Here is a 14,256-nt window from a genome sequence, read left to right on the forward strand (position 1 = left end):
AGTCGTATGGCTATGGGCTGACAAAAGTTAATTTCTCTATTTTTAGACAACACGTACAACAGGCCTGCCTACCCTCCCGATTTGGCCGGGAGCCTCCCGATTTTCAAATGCTGCTCCTGGCCCCCCGGAAGAGCAGGAAAGCCTCCCAGAAGCCGACATCCCTCCCTACCCCCCGCAGAGTTAATATAAAAAACCCTGCAGCGGGGGGGCCGGTGACGTGATTCGCGCTGAATCGCATCATCGTGGCACCGCCCCCTGCTTCACAATGCCGAAAATAACGGCATTGTGAAGAGGGGGCGGGCCACAATGATCACGCAGCCCTGCCCCCGGCTCCGCCCCCATATGTGCCGTCATGGCCAGGCACGCCCCCCGCTGTTAGCCGACAATCAGCTCCCTCCTGGGACTGATTCAGAGATGGATGCTGCTGCGTCAGCTCTTGCATCTATTGGTGGAGTCGCAGGAGTGATAATATGCAAATTCTAGTATCAGCGGTCCCATGGTGCACCAGCATGCACCTGAATGTGCTAGCACTGAGATGCACCACTTTAAGCGTCTGTACATGCTGTAACACCACCAACGCAAGCACCATTGTCATTTGTACCTGTACTATGGCAGGTTCTGTTTCTCCATCTGTATGTGGCCTCTGTGGTACTTAGCTGGGCATCTGAGAACGGAGCCACAATAACTGACACACCTGCAACACTCCTGTAACACGTCCACAAGATGGGCTTTTTCTTTGCGTTCACTTCAAGTCACTGCCCAGGAACATCCATCATTCTGCTGCCTCACTTCTGATGCTGACTGACCCAATCGCTGCAGCACATGTGGTGCACACACTCAGGGTAGTGCATGCACCGTACAGGTTTTCTAGAGTTTTCGCGCATGCGAAGCTGCAAATAATCTCTCCATTGCGTCTGACATCGGCAGTGAGTCCACTTCTAAATGAGGCACGGAATGTGACACATTTAAATGAAAACATTTTTTTTGCAAAGAGCATAAAAAGGAGAAAAAGACAAATATGTCGTTGTTGGGGAACTCTTGAAAAAAAAATATGATATAGAAATAGGGATGATAAGATGGGTATTAGTAAAACTTAACGTTTAATTAAGAACCTTAAAAAAAGTTCTCTCCTACGGGTAATTTAACAATACACACAAAAAATACATATAATACACGAAAATACATAAAATACATTGTAATGATAGAAAAAAGTTAAACCCATAAATAAGGGTTTAAACCAATCAGGATCTCAAATAGTAGTAAATGGTTAATGTGAACCTTGCAACCAGAGTCAAGTGGTAGCAAATGATCTGCAAATGATTACACCCCTATTATTAACATAAAGATATATATAGATTTTTTTTATTATCATAGGCTTATATATTTGCCCTTCAATTATCAAATTCAGCAACACAAATAATAAATTCACCATATGTGTTCACGGTTTATAGGAGACCATTGTTTGCTACAATGTGTGCAAGGTTATAAAAGGTGAAAATATAAATAATATGGATCTCTGTCCCTGACCCCTCTGTTGATAATCCCAGAGGGCAAGGTAAAACACACGAATAGTAATCAGACAATACTGACCGTGCTTATATATAATTTATAAAGCATGAAAATATTGGCGTACTGCAACCACCAGGTTTAAGTCTGCTATGATAAATAGTATTAAGGCTGATTAGAATAATCAATACATTTAGTTTAACAATTGAGCCTAAGCAGCAGTCAAACAAATGGTAAAGTGTACTTTAAATAGTGATCATGTATCACCTAACATGTGAGGGATCCAAAAATCTGCAGTAGTATGATACATAATGAATGTCACATGAGTAGGGATTTTTAGGAAGCACTGCTGAAGAAAAAACAGGTCTAATTCTACTGTAATGGTATTGAGCTAACAAAAATGTATCAATACATATAGTTCATAATGGATCCAAAACAACAGTCAAACAAACAATATGGTGTACTGTAAGTAGTAATCACATATTACCTAACTGATGTGAGATCTACAAAAAGATACACTGGTATCATACATGGTAAACAAGTGTCACATGAGTAGGGATGTATAGGAAGCACTGCTGAAGGAAGTAAGGCCCGTGGTGGAAAAACGTAGAATCACCTCTGCTTTCCCCTGTCTGGGTCAAACAGGGGATGAGGGAGTGAGTGCAGCGTTACACCCAGGTGAAACAACAGACAGCGCTTCTGCTGTCTGAGATAGTAGCTGAGTCTCGCCCCTGTTACCAAATGGCATTGCCGGGGGAGTCTCCTTGGAGGTAAAATACCTTGGAGATTGATTAATGGACCAGGGCTGCAGTGCGGTGTGTTGAAGATCCGAATGCTCAATGCAATAGAAAGGACACGCGTTTCGCCGGGATGGCTTGGTCACCTGATCACCGAGGCATGCTCTTGCTACCTGTTAGTTAAACGACGTGTGTCCTATCAGGGAGCTGTATTCAAGAGTGGCTGTGAGAACAGCCAGTCATAGAGGACTATGATTTAACCAATCAGAGCGGACACAAATGCCAGGAGGTGTGATCGGACTGAAAAGATTTACATAAGTAAACAAACTGGAACATCGTGGTTTCAAGTCATGAAAAGTCACATAGGAGTGTGACTATGCTTAAATACAAATGAAAAAATCCAGGGGATATTAAAGATGTAAGCAGAAGAATGTGTGTGAAATAAAACTAAGAATGTACTGAGAAAATAACTGCTAGATAACAAATTAAGGGCCATATTCAATTTGAGGCGTTAAATCCGGATACGCGGTAATTTACCGCCGATGACGTCATTATCGCCTGTTTTAGTTTTACCCCGTATTCAATTTGAAAGACTTTCCGCCTAGGTGGAAAGTCAATGCAATGTAATAGGCGGTAAAGTATCGGTTGGGAGGCGTTAAAAAGTGCAGAATTGGGGTTTTGGAGTGTAACATTGCGGGAACCCCCGTGCAGCCTTCAGACAGTCCCCCAAAGGTAGACTGTGTCATATTTTTTTTAAAAAACACTTAAGGGCACCCCAAAAATGTACTTTGATTTTGAGGTAAAGCAAAAATAATTTCGGGGGACAAAGTTAAAAACTAGCGAACTTGACTCTGGGGGAGTCCCCAAGTATGCCCCAGGTGTTTTTTTCATTGCAGGTGCTTGCGGCAGGTGGGTTTTTCATGATTTTTTTAAGTCACTTTATCAACTTTAAAATATATTCAACCCCATTTTCAAGTACCCCAAATTTGATGGGTATAGTTGTTTTGCCCTAAAAAAACCTTCTAAATGCTCTTCTGCATCACCTTATTCAAAGCCGCATTTATGCACCTGCTGCGGCTATTAGAAACCCTGACTTCCTTCAGGAGTTAAAAATGGGGGTAGCCTTTGTCATCCCCCATGTCTACACATCTTTAGGAAAGTCCCTTGAATATTTCCCGAAAATTTCCGTTTTGTTTAACCTGTAAAAAAAACGCGGTAAAATTGACAAAAAAAATTACATAAGGTCCCCCCCCAAAAAAAGCCAAACCAGTACCAGGCTTGCCAGCCAGTGGTGTTTTCTAAAAATGTGGGGAACAAAATGTGTAGGGTTCCACCGTATTTTAGAAACCAACCCAAGGCTGCAGGGACCAGTTCTGGTTTCAAATATAGGTGGAAAAAAAAACGTGGGGATCCCCCTATAAGACCAGTACCAGACCCAACCGACTGGGGTCTAATGCCACAGCCCGGAGACCCAATCACCGGGGCTCCAGGTCCAAAGCATTAGCACCCCAAATCGGTCAGCGCAAGCGGGGGAGTCGGGGACCCCCCAAAGAAAGGTCCCCCCCTCCCGAGCACCACAGGCTTACGCTGAAGCCCGGGGCTCTTCCCCATACCCCTAGTTTGGTGGGTATGGAGGTAATGGGGGGGGCCAAATAATGTAAAACTATTGTGTTTTACAGTGGAACTACAAGTGCCAGCATGCCTGCCATTTTGCACTTGTGGAACAACAAGTGCCAGCTGACATGCAGCACCTGTAACTTCACTGTAAAATATCATATCCTTAATGAATGGCTCTGCAAAAAAAAAAATCATACTCACCTATATCCCGCAGTAATCCAGGAACTTGGCAAAACAAAAAAACGATTTTACACGATCCACGCAACATCGCCGGGTCCCGTTTTCGCCTACTTTCAAATTGAATACGGGGATACGCAGGCACGCGTGCGACACTTTAATGCCTACAAAACAGGCAAAGTCAGCGTTAAGTCCGGGTCGCGTTAAATTATCGCGGCTCGGCTCAAATTGAATACGGGCCATAATATAGTAACAAGATATCCCTTATAGAATATATGAGGTTCTGAATCGGGAAACGGTAAAGAGAGAGAGGTATATTATCCTTAAGGGTTAATGGATGTCCCTTCTATGCCTTATTTTTCCATTCTTTTCACTCTCTACTCTCATTCTCTCATGTTTTACCCATCACCATGATTAATTTTCACAGATCTTATTACTCATTACTGTATAATTTATTCCCTTCCAATTTTTCATTTTTACCTTTTCTTCCCCCTTTCTTCTAAATCCTTTCCCCTTCATTTTTGCAGCACAGACTTACACACCTTATTATGTTGGCACTTTATCACAATTTATCAACTCTTCATTCCTCCTCTCTGATCTTCACTTACCTCCATACACCATTTTCTTTCTCCCGTCATGTCTGTCGTGGTTCCTCCATATTCTTCTTTTTTACCTTGCCCCTTACATATTTAGGTCCTTTCCCCTTTTCTCACCCAAGAAGCCAATATTCATCACCCTTATCACAGGGACACTTACATAGGGTCACTGACACCTTTTTATTGGCATAATGCTGCCTTCTACACCACCGTATTATTACATTATTTTCCTTGTCCACTACCCACCATTATCACACCCCTTTTTCACATTTTTAATTCACTCTCATTACATTACTCCATCCCACTCACATAATAGTAGCTACGCTCTCTATAGCTGGGTACCCCAGTATGCCACACATTAGAAGTTATACTTTTAATAGCAGGTCCTCCCACACTTACCATCATCAACCTGCACTATTATTTAACGTATGTTCACTTCCCTGCCTTCTAATATATCTAATTTTATTTTACACACTCCCTCTTCACTTTAACTTCACTCCTCTCCTCTTTCTTCTTTGTCATCACTCCCCCTTAGGGATGCATAATACTATCATTCTCTATTCCATTGATTTATTCTTTTATTGTTCATTCCCATTTCCATGGTTTCACTATTACCTATTTTTGTCCATCCCCTCTCATTAGAGTTACCATTTTTCTATTTATTTCCTCTGTTTTAAATAATATACCTCCCTCTTTTTACTGTTTCCCGATTCAGAACCCTATATATTCTATAAGGGATATCTTGTTACTATAATTAATTTGTTATCTAGCAGTTATTTTCTCAATACATTCTTAGTTTATTTCACACACATTCTTCTGCTTACATCTTTAATATCCCCTGCATTTTTTCATTTGTATTTAGCTATAGTCACACTTCTCTGTGACTTTTCATGACTTGAAACCACGATGTTCCAGTTTGTTTACTTATGTAAATCTTTTCAGTCCGATCACACCTCCTGGCATTTGTGTCCGCTCTGATTGGTTAAATCATAGTCCTCTATGACTGGCTGTTCTCACAGCCACTCTTGAATACAGCTCCCTGATAGGGCGCATGTTCTTTAACTAACAGGTAGCAAGAGCATGCTCTGGTGATCAGGTGACCAAGCCATCCCGGCTAAACACGCGTCCTTTCTATTGCATTGAGCATTTGGATCTCCAACACACCGCACTGCAGTCTTGGTCCATTAATCAATTTCCAAGGTATTTTACTATCGCTCCAGGTGCTCTCTCATCTGAGTCCCTAGTGAGTGACTCCCCCTGCAATGTCATTTGGTAACAGGGGCGAGACACAGCTACTATCTCAGACAGCAGAAGCGCTGTCTGTTGTTTCACCTGGGTGTAACGCTGCACTCACTCTCTCATCCCCTGTTTGATTTAGACAGGGGAAAGCAGAGGTGATTCTACGTTTTTCCACCACAAGCCTTACTTCCTTCAGCAGTGCTTCCTATACATCCCTACTCATCTGACACTCGTTTACCATGTATGATACTAGTGTATCTTTTTGGAGATCTCACATCAGTTAGGTGATATGTGATTACTACTTACAGTACACCATATTGTTTGTTTGACTGTTGTTTTGGATCCATTATCACTATATGTATTGATACATTTTTGTCAGCTCATTACCATTATAGTAGAATTAGACCTGTTTTTTCTTCAGCAGTGCTTCCTAAACATCCCTACTCATGTGACATTCATTATGTATCATACTATTGCAAATTTTTGGATACCTCACATCTGTTAGGTGATACATGATCACTATTTAAAGTACACTTTAACATCTGTTTGCTGCTTAGGCTCAATTGTTAAACTAATTGTATTGATTATTCTTATCAGCTTTAATACTATTTATCATAGCAGACTTAGACCTGGTGGTTGCAGTACGCCAATAATTTCATGCTTTATAAATTATATATAAGCATGGTCAATATTGTCTGATTACTATTCATGTGTTTTACCTGGCCCTCTGTAATTTTCAACAGAGGGGTCAGGGAAAGAGATCCATATTATTTATATTTTCACCTTTTATAACCTTGCACACATTGTAGCAAACAATGCTCTCCTATAAACCGTGAACACATATGGTGAAATTATTATTTGTGTTGCTGAATTTGATCATTGAAGGGCAAATATATATGCCTATGATAATAAAGAAAAATTCTATATATATCTTTATGTTAATAATAGGGTGTAATAATTTGTAGATCATTTGCTACCACTTGACTCTGGTTGCAAGGTTCACATTAACCATTTACTGCTATTTGAGATCCAGATTGGTTTAAACACTTATTTATGGGTTTAACCTTTTTCTATCATTACAATGTATTTTATGTATTTTATGTTTTTTTGTGTGTATTGTTAAGTTACCCGTAGGAGAGAACATATTTTAAGGTTCTTAATTAAACGTTAAGTTTTACTAATACCCATCTTATCATCCCTATTTCTATATCATATATTTTTTTCAAGAGTTCCCCAACAACGGCATATTTGTCTTTTTCTCCTTTTTTTGTTCTTTGCAAAAAAAAATGTTTTCATTTAAATGTGTATAGCACAAATCCTGTGGGCACACCACCAACCTAGAGTAATCCAGAATTTACTACCTGGGATAGACCACCATGTTGGTAAATGATAAATGTATATATAAATGTATATACTGTCTTGTAATTGATAAATTATTATTTATTTATCACTAGTGCGGACTCTTATTTTGGGAATACATATGTTACATATATATATGGAAAAAATAGAATTGGATCAGAGCGTCTGTGGTGCCATACTGTGCAATATACCAATACGAAGTGCAAGTGATATTAGTGCATATGGTGTATTTACCAAGAAAGAACTCTGTCAGACAGATAACTTAACATACATGGTAATAGGCCTAAGAAAGAGACAATTATAGTAAAAAATATAAATATGTTTAATAGAGTGTAAAATATACATATATAAGATAAACAATAAAACAAATAACGAAATCAGACAAAAAAATAAAAAAGCATGAGTAAAAGCATACAGATAAAATCTGGAATGTAAATAGATGTCTTATTTGTAGAGGCTAAGATTGGTGAGGTACAGGCTCCCAACGCCTTTTGTCTCCTATTGGACTTCTTCAAGGGGATGCTTAGCCTCAGCTATAATAAGCTATTTATACCCTGTTGCAAGTTTAAACTTCCCGCATTTTCCAGGGTCGCGATGTCATTTCCTATGACATCACTTCCGGTTTCGTGTAAACAAATAAATAAATATATCAATCAAATAAGGGATAAATAGTTCTGGAATAATATGATCCACTGGAGTCTTCGATCATAGTAAAATGTTATAACCAGAGGGCTGTGTGATCAGTCACTTTCAGCTCGATGTTCAGGTGTCAGTACTATTGCGTGCCCCACTTCCGGTGGACGCTGGTCAGGCTTCTTAATGGTACTTCCGGTGAGGTCAAAGCTCTGATAGATCCGGCATCCATATCACCACTCCGCGTTACCTCCAGTCCGGCTCCTGCTCTTGTCCGTCTTGCCGGATATGTGTCCTGTAGTTGTATCGCTCCCAGCATTCTTGTTTATGTTCATTGCGCATGCGTGTAGCTATGGCGTCCATCTTGGATTGCGGATGATGTCATCCTCTTTGTGGAACGCATGAAGCGTTTCCTGGATCACGGGTCTTCGTATAGCCATTATGGGATGTCATCATTTTAAGCGCTGCAAAAGAGATGTCATTAATAAAATGGTCACAGTTTAAAGACATCATTGGTCTCATTTTTTGTTAGATAGTGAACTATTTACTTCAGAGTGTAAGAATTGATTTGAATTGTAGATTGCATAATTATGTTCACATTTCTATATAGAAAGTTGTTAACAGATCACAAATCTGTTAGAGGTAATTATTAACGTACACATATTATATTCTCATATGTCCAAGGTTATATTATAATTATTAATGTAACACAGAGTTATAGAGAAAAGATCAGCTGTGACAAATAGATACAAGTGTGGCTTAAATTATATATCTATTATTCTAGGTTACATTTATTTCATAGTCTAGCATACACAATGTAATATTCACAAAGTGACATAAGTGTACATTTATAAGTGCACTGTGGATAAGAAATGAATGCAATGCTGATAGCTGAATTACAAAAAAACAACTATTTAATCAAAGAAAAATATTTATGAGTATATTGAGAATTCTGTAAATCATGATACTTTATTATGGTATTTAAAACCATCATATTGTCATGTGGAGAGACGCACATCCATATAGATGACACGCCCAAAGATGGGAAGTGAGACAAAAGGTCTATGATGCAGATGGAAGAGATCTACAGCACCTGATATTCCCTATTGGTCTCCCAGTAGGTACTGATCAGGCTCACACTTTATAGCTTCCACGATCAGACGAGATTGGGCATATTTAGTGTGATATGGCTGTAGATACGTAAACCCTCTTGCAGAGTGACAATATGTATTCATAACTCCTACATGGTGGTCGATAAGTCATCTATATGAATGGTGCGATCTCATAACTGTCATTGAAGCCTTGGGGGTATAATGTTTGTAGTTCAAATATCCAGAACATTTCTCTTCTGGATAGTTTATTAGAGAGATCCCCCCCTCTTTCTCCTAGGGTAACGTGTTCTAAGGCTTTAAAGGTAATTTCCTCAGGATTAGATGCATGATGTTCAGTGAAATGTTTATAGACCATATGTCCCTCTACTTTATTTTTTATATTACGGACATGTTCTTGGATTCTGAGTTTAACTTTTAGTTTTTCCCACATACTTGGTACCACATGTGCACTCTAGTACATAAATGATGGATGTGGTGTTACAGTTGATATGCTGTTTAATTTTATATTCCTTTGAATTGTTGAAGTTCTTGAAGGTCTTCCTCTGTGGATGTAAGTATCTACATATATTACATTTACCACATTTAAAGCAACCAGGATACTTAGATAGAGTGCTGGCTTGTTGTGTCTTGTTGCTGTGCAGCATGCTTGGAGCTAAAAGGTCCTTAAGATTTCTGGCTTTCTTGAAGACAATAGGTGGTTTGGGAGGTAAGGAGCCTTTCAGAATGGGGTCCATTTCCAGTATGTGCCAGTGTTTATTCAGGGAATCTTTGATCTTTCGCTCTTGTGCATTATAAGTTGTAATGAATGGCATGAAGTATTTATTCTTGACATCTGTTTTTCTTTTGTATTCCAAAAGTTTACTTCTTTCCATGTTCAAAATTTTGGTTGCTGCTTCCTCTATAATGGTGTCCGGATCTTCATTTTCAGTGAACCATTTTTTTGTAGAGTTGTATTTGTTCATTACAGGTCTCAGTTTTGGTACAATTTCATTTCAGTCTGTGGAATTGAGAAAGGAATATATTATTCTTCCAGTTCTTTAGATGGCCACTTTTGTAATGAAGATAGCTATTAGAATCGATTTCCTTGATGTAATTATTAGTCACTATTTCTCTCCATTTCCAGTAAGTACCAGATCTAGGAATTCTATCGATGATTTATTGATTTTTTAAGTGAATTTCAGGTTCATATCGTTACAAGAAATGTATGTTAGAAAATTGCTAAAAGAGTCCTCTGTTCCGTCCCATATGATTAAAATGTCATCAATGTATCTTTTATACAATTTGATCTTGTCTCTGTAGATGGAGTCCATATATATAAATTTCACCTCCCAGCTCCCCATAAAAAGATTGGCAATACTGGAGGCAAAAATGGTCCCCATCGCCGTATTACATATTTGTAGATAAAAATCATCTAAAAACTTAAAATAGTTATGATTTAAAATGAACTTCATAAGATCACATATAAAATATTTATGTAATGTGGTAATGGACTCATCCTTATCTAAGAATTCTCTACATGTTTGGATACCTTTCGAATGTTCTATACAGGTGTAGAGTGATTGCACATCAATCATGATCCAGATATAGTTATCATTCCATTTGATATCTTGCATTAGTTGCAAACCACTGGTTGTATCTCTTAGATATGAGTCCAGAGATTGCACATATTTTCTTTAAAAGATATCAACGTATTCTGATATATGGGACGTCAGTGAATCAATACCCACTATGATTGGTCTTCCTGGTGGTTCTTCCAGGGACTTGTGAATTTTCGGAAGAAAGTAAAATATGGGGGTAGTAGGATAGGTTTGCATAAGGTATTGGAATTCATCCTTATTGATCAAATTTCTATGAAGCCCAAATACTAGGAGTGATCTTAATTCCTCAATGTACTCATCTGTCGGATCCCTATTTAAAAGTATATATGAATTTTTGTCATCCAATAATCGATGGGCCTCCTTGAGCTAAAATGATTGATCCATTATAACCAGTCCACCCCCTTTGTCGGCTGGTTTTATGACAATATCTTTATTTTCTTGTAATTTTTGATGGCCTCTTTTTCTCTATTCTTGAGGTTATTCTTACAATCGTGTGGTATCTCTATATCGCATATATCCTTTTATATATATTTGATATGTTACAAATCCCGGCAGCGCCAGCCCAACGTGGAAGGAAATCCCGATCGTGCGATAGGTAAGTATTCCCTAACCTAATCTACCCCCTAACCCTCCTTTAGGGTGCCTAACCCTCACTTCCCCCCTGTGCCTAACCCTAATCCCCCCTCTAAGTGCCTAAACCTAACCCCCCTTTACCCGTCATCTAAACCTAAGTCCCCCGGGGGGGTGCCCAACCCTAAGTTCCCTCCGGGGGTGCCTAACCCTAACCCTTCCTCCCTCTAGCTTAAACCTAACCTCCGGGGGGGTGCCTAACCCTAAGTCCCCCCTGGAACCCTAAACCTAACCCTCCCCCCCTCGCGGCTGTCTGTGCTCGGCGCCTGGCATCACTTCGATCGGGATGCCAGGCGCCAGTCTCCCGGCATAGGTTAATCAACCCTCGCCGGGATTCTGTAGTGGAGATGCCGGCGGTTGGCATAGCAGGCATCATAAACGCATACCCTTATTTTGTTATACATTATGTGACACAACAGATAGTAATTAGATATTGTGTATGTAAAGAATTAAACAGATTCGCTGATGTAAGAGTTATGGATCTAGAATATAGGAAAGGGATCAGATGCACATAATTAAATATTTAAGTGTGACTGAAGCTGGATTGGCAATAACATAATGAGTTATAGCAGCTTGAGGCTTAGAACTATTCTGTACCATTATGCCTATTTAAATATTCAATTAACATAAATATATGAACATAATATTTATGTTTATTAATGATTAAAGGGACTTTTAATCAAAATACAGCTGCTGAGCAGCTGATAATGGTCTAGTGATGTCTGTAAAGTCTGTAACACTGCCGTTTGGGATAGCAGTAGCATAATGACATCTGAGTTGTAAGAACCAGACTGCACTGAAATGGAGAGAAAAAAAAAGCTTAGAAACATATATATACAGTATGTATATATATATATATATATATATATATATATATATAATGTTATAAATGCCTCGGCTGTGTTACCTGTCGGTACATTGAGACTGGAAACTATATTTTACATCCCTATGCAGGACGTAAGATCCCAATTAAGCATGTTCTTATGTGCACCAGCTCTTTTGTCATTTATGCCATTAAATGCCAATGTGGTCTGGTTTATATTGGCAAAACGATATGTCAATTTCGTGAAAGAGTCGCTCAGAGACACTGATCAACCTGTGGCTCGCCACTTTAAAGAACTCAGACACTCTTTTGCTACCTTGTCATATAAAGTGGTAGATCACATCCCACCATCACCAAGAGGTGGTGATAGAGAAAAAGCCCTTTTGAAATGGGAAGCCAGATGGATCCATAACATGAATAGTGTAGCTCCATTTGGCCTCAATGAGAACTTGCATCTATCATGTTTTCTTTAATGTTCATGATTATATGGTGTTGAGAAATGACATACAATATTTTTCAGCATATTGATTTACCTTTGGTGATTACTCATATGGTTTTGGCTCTTTCATCTTGCAGTTTTTCTGGTGTTATATTACTATTTGTAATGTATATCATTTTTGACATTGCATCATTATATTGTACTCTATATGTCATTGTTCTTTCGATGTCTCAAAATAATGTTTGTGTTTTCCTTTGCTTATTTTCTTTACTACGTTTTCTCGTGACTTAAGTGTCCTTTTGGTTGCTCATTCTGTTCAGCTTTTACCTTTCATCTGCCGTTCGTCCATTTAACCTTTACTAACCTTTACTTACCTCTCAGTCTCTTCCACTCATATTGCCACATCTTCTCTAATATGACGTGTCATATTTGCATAGAGAGCAATGGGTGCCAGTGCTTATGTTTAATTGTGCCTATTTAGATACCTTCGTTTGACACCGATACATGTATCGGTTTCTGTAGGTTTATTCTTGACAACTGATATGCAATAGTCCTCTTGATGTTTTCGCTACATGTCAGGATTTTTATTAGATGTTTATTGTATGTCTGTGTTTGTCTAGTATGTGAAGTTGGTGATGGGTCAATCACCTTGGTTACATGACGCTGCTCCGGTGTGTGAGAGCGTCATACGTCTCGTAAGCGGAACACGGCTTGATGACATCATCTCCCCCGGAGCCGGCTTCAGATGGTGCTGCACATGGGTGAGTGTTTGTCTTATGGTATATATAAATGCATTTTTTCTGTGACTTTTCTTTGATCCCTGAGGAAAATCTTGAATAAATGAGATTGAAACGTCAGAATTAATATGTGTAACCAATACCTCTAAATCTCTATTATTATGTAGGATTTAAGTATTGTTTTTGCTGCAGTGTGCTGGAGGGCAAATCTCTCTTTTTTTTCTGTGTTCAGAGTAAACCCCGCCCTTTACAAGCACCTGTGTTATGCAATTAAGCTGATCTGAGCAACTACCATTTTTCTTTGTAAATTTGGAGAGGCATGAAGGCAGTCAGCATTAGGAGGAGGTGCTGATGCTTATAGTGCCATGTGGAGGTTTTTTTGGGTACCTCCAAGGTAAGTTAGCTCTCAGCTTACATATGTACTGTTATCATGCAGTACATCAATTGTAATTATATGACCCAGAGTGGGTGCTACCATTATGTAGCAATAATTATTTTGGGGTGAGCGTTTGGGAGTGGGGCCCCCGGGGGGGTTCCGACTGGGCCTTTCTCATGGCATCACCACTTAATTCACATAGAATACTTTTATCACTTCTCTATTTGTTTGTACATTATATATGTAATTTTAATTCTTTATCATTTCATTAACACTTATTGATTTATCTTTACACATCTTTCCTACATACTTCACTATCACCTTTTTCCCTTTTTCGTGTGATGCCCTGGGCATGGCCCTTGGTTGGAAATTTTTTTTGGGGTGCCTTGCTTCTCGGACGTGAGCCCCTAATATTAGGGACGCCAGTATAGAGGAGCCTTGACGATTGGCCTGGCGCTTATTCATATATTTGCAAATATGTGTAACCAATACCTCTAAATCTCTATTATTATGTAGGATTTAAGTATTGTTTTTGCTGCAGTGTGCTGGAGGGCAAATCTCTCTTTTTTTTCTGTGTTCAGAGTAAACCCCGCCCTTTACAAGCACCTGTGTTATGCAATTAAGCTGATCTGAGCAACTACCATTTTTCTTTGTAACGTCGGAATTAAGGCTTAATG

At 39.0% G+C, this 14,256-nt stretch overlaps 1 protein-coding gene across 2 annotated transcripts in view; it reads left to right on the plus strand.

Annotated features, from left to right (window-relative positions):
• The window catches only part of FGFBP3 (fibroblast growth factor binding protein 3), a 205,136-nt gene that overhangs the window by 106,220 nt on the left and 84,660 nt on the right, over positions 1-14,256 (plus strand). For both annotated transcript variants that reach the window (XM_088474000.1, XM_088473998.1), the window contains exon 2: positions 13,087-13,227. The gene's annotated coding sequence lies outside the window, so the exon portion shown is untranslated. The remainder of the gene's footprint in view (positions 1-13,086; positions 13,228-14,256) is intronic.

The sequence above is a fragment of the Taudactylus pleione genome, unplaced genomic scaffold (genome assembly GCF_031769625.1).
Source record: "Taudactylus pleione unplaced genomic scaffold, aTauple2 ptg000016l, whole genome shotgun sequence".
In the NCBI taxonomy this organism is placed as follows: Eukaryota; Metazoa; Chordata; class Amphibia; order Anura; family Myobatrachidae; genus Taudactylus; species Taudactylus pleione.